Here is a 3,000-nt window from a genome sequence, read left to right as displayed (position 1 = left end):
GCTCAAGTAGAACCTAATTACCATTCAGTAATTAATTTATGGAAAGAGCATGCATTATAGTGGTTAAGAGCTTGGGGTTTGGATTCAGACAGAACTGGGTCAAGTCCCAGCTTTTCCCCATGCTACTGTGTAAACTTGTGACTGTCTAAAGCATAGAAATTATATTTCTACCTTCCTAGCATGTTGTGAAGTTCAAATAATATGAAAATTGAGTTACTACAACATAGCATATATGCAATAAATGTAAATAAACTATCTTCATCATTATTGTCATCATCATAAACTTCATTTTCATCACCATCATCAATACCATCATCATCATCCCTATTATCATTAACTTAATATTCACCAGGAATATGTTTCTTTAGGGAGTAATTTTCAGGTTATGAGAAAAGATCTTTTCTATACCTCATATATTTTTACTATTTTTTACATTTTTATATTATGTTACTTTTTATAATATATTATAATTGTGTTTATATGTCTATTGTCTGACCAGACTGAGATCTTCTTATAGACAATATTTAATCCGTCATTGTATCACCTAGTATATAGTTTCTTGTAGATGATGGGCAGAATGGGGGATTATGGCATGAGAATGAATTCATATTGATTAGAAGTCTAGTATATGTAAAATACTACATAATGTATATTATATACATCATGGTATTCCTTCTCTATAACAACTCCATTACATAGGTAGTGTTATTCTTATTTTTATTTATTATTTTTTCAAAGGCAATTTTATAACTTTACTCAACAATCAACAGTCAGTTCTCATCCACATTAACTGTAGATTTTTGAAAGTGGTAACAGGTACATAGGTGACCAATGTATATAGCTTGTTTGGTGAATCTTCATCCTCATTACATTTTCTGGACAACCGCACCCAAGACGGTATGGCATGTTCCTTATTCCTTTGGCCCAAACAGCTTTGTTCAGCCTGGTGTCAATGCGCACATCTGGAGTTCCCATCTCCTTCAAAGCACAGTTCTGGATCTCCTTGAGTGCTCGAGGGGCACACTTCTTGAAACCCACTCCATGGATGCGCTTGTGAATGCTGATGGTATACTCTCAGGTCACTACCTCACTGATGCAGAACGGCCCTTCTTCTCCCCATCCTTCTTTGCAGGAGCCATTATGCCAGCCCAAGTTGGAAAGAAAGAGACCAAGGTCTTGTGGGAGAGGGTATTCTCATTTTTAAATGACTTAATATCTTTAAGTCATCTAATCTGGCATAAATAAATAAATAAATAAATAAATAAATAAATAAATAAATAAATAAATCTTGTAAATTTTAGATCCACGATTAGAATTCTGATCTCTTTTAATCTCAAAACTATTCGTTTCCCTTCTATGCTAGCATTTCTGAAACTACAGCATAAGGTCTTTGGGACTCTTCATATAAATTTGTGTAGGTCTACAGGACCTCTGTAAATTTTTTTGCTTGAGTTTCAATGATGATATTAAAAATAAATAAAAACATATTCTTGATGATCAACCTACAACTCTGTGCTGGTATAATATTTCAAAGGTTCACATTTGAATTTGTTTTCAACATCACTGTTATCAAGGGAACAAGTAAAGTGACAGTCTTTAACTTTTATGGCAGTGTCTCACAGACTGGCATCTGTAGGCCCCTGAGGATCACAGCACTTGACTTGATAAATGCTGGTTGGATAAGCAAATGATTAAGTTCTCTCCAGAGAATGGAGCTTCCTGTGGCAGTATTTGGGACTTTCTCTTCCCCAAATGTCTTCCTACTCATCAGTCAATGTCAATTGGGACTCCTCAATTTTATTTCAAGCTTTACTTTCCAGAGCCTTGAGAAGACAGGGGCTAGGCTGAAGATGGAGAAGGACCTGGGAGACTAAGCAACAGATGTAAATAAAGACTTCTTTACCAAACCCATGAAGGTTAAGACCCTGTGGAATCCTGAGTTTGGGTTCCTTTATCCAGTGTATCTTTTAGGGACACATATCAATCTGTCTATTTTAGTCCTACTACTCTATGAATAGAATAACCCTTTAAAAGCATAGGGATTAAGTTGCCCCGTTCTCCTCCATTATCCTTCTCTTCCTGGCTTCATTGTCCCTGATGAAAACAAAGGAATTCTGAGGCTTTCCAGGGAATGAGTCTACTGTGATACCTAAACGCATGTACAACAATACGCATTTAGTCCTATAAGTCTTTACCTTACATACCAGTATTTTCTATCTTATTCCCTCCTCCTCCAGAGACGGGGACAGATCAACTAACTTTGGTTAGTGAGAGCCTGACTTCCATAAAACTACACTTTTACGAGTGCGTGTGGGCACTGTGCAGCCCATCACTGCTCACGCTGGGCACGGGCTCTTGCTCTCTTGGAACCACTTGCATTTATGGGGAGTGAGCTTTCCTCCTCTGTCCTCTGTTCCCATGAGATAAGTGTCCTGAAGGAGACCTGCCATTTCTCCTCTTGCACTCTCTGGTAATCATGTGTGAGGCAGACCCAAAGATCTCTCAGCAGCTGGTTCTGTATCACTGGAGTCTGTTTTGCTGACCCAGCTCTCCCTATAGGTCTCATTTTGGAATGAAAACAGAATGTTTTTATTAGGCTTTATTTTTAAGCTACTTTCTCTAACATAATTTATCAAGAGCCCTGTAGTAGGAAGACAATTGGGCATCTGATTAGCCATTAGCAAAGCTAATATCTTACTGCATTTAGCTACTGATCCTTGTGTCTTCTCTTTATTTTTGTGACATGGTGGGAAAGAGGAATGATATGTCTTAAAGCCTGTAATCTCCAAAATCAGATTTTACGAGCTTTTTCTTTATGTCATGCTCTATCTTTTCTTACTTAGATGTAGAGAGGCAAAGGTACAAATAGATAATATTCTCTGGCAGATAAAAAGTGGCCTGAAACCTTTGTGCAAGAGATCATGATAACCAAAGATCACCCCAAAATATAAACTGCACTGAGATTAAAAGGAAGATGCTGGAACAGAAGGAATAACAGTG

At 37.2% G+C, this 3,000-nt stretch overlaps 1 pseudogene; it reads right to left on the bottom strand.

Annotated features, from left to right (window-relative positions):
• Positions 1-763: 763 nt before the first annotated feature.
• On the bottom strand, positions 764-1,139 carry LOC118616282 (annotated as a pseudogene).
• Positions 1,140-3,000: the final 1,861 nt, after the last annotated feature.

This window comes from Molossus molossus, unplaced genomic scaffold (genome assembly GCF_014108415.1).
Source record: "Molossus molossus isolate mMolMol1 unplaced genomic scaffold, mMolMol1.p scaffold_m16_p_1, whole genome shotgun sequence".
In the NCBI taxonomy this organism is placed as follows: Eukaryota; Metazoa; Chordata; class Mammalia; order Chiroptera; family Molossidae; genus Molossus; species Molossus molossus.
The sequence above is the reverse complement of the archived record's forward strand: the minus strand, read 5'-3'. Positions and strand labels throughout refer to the sequence as shown.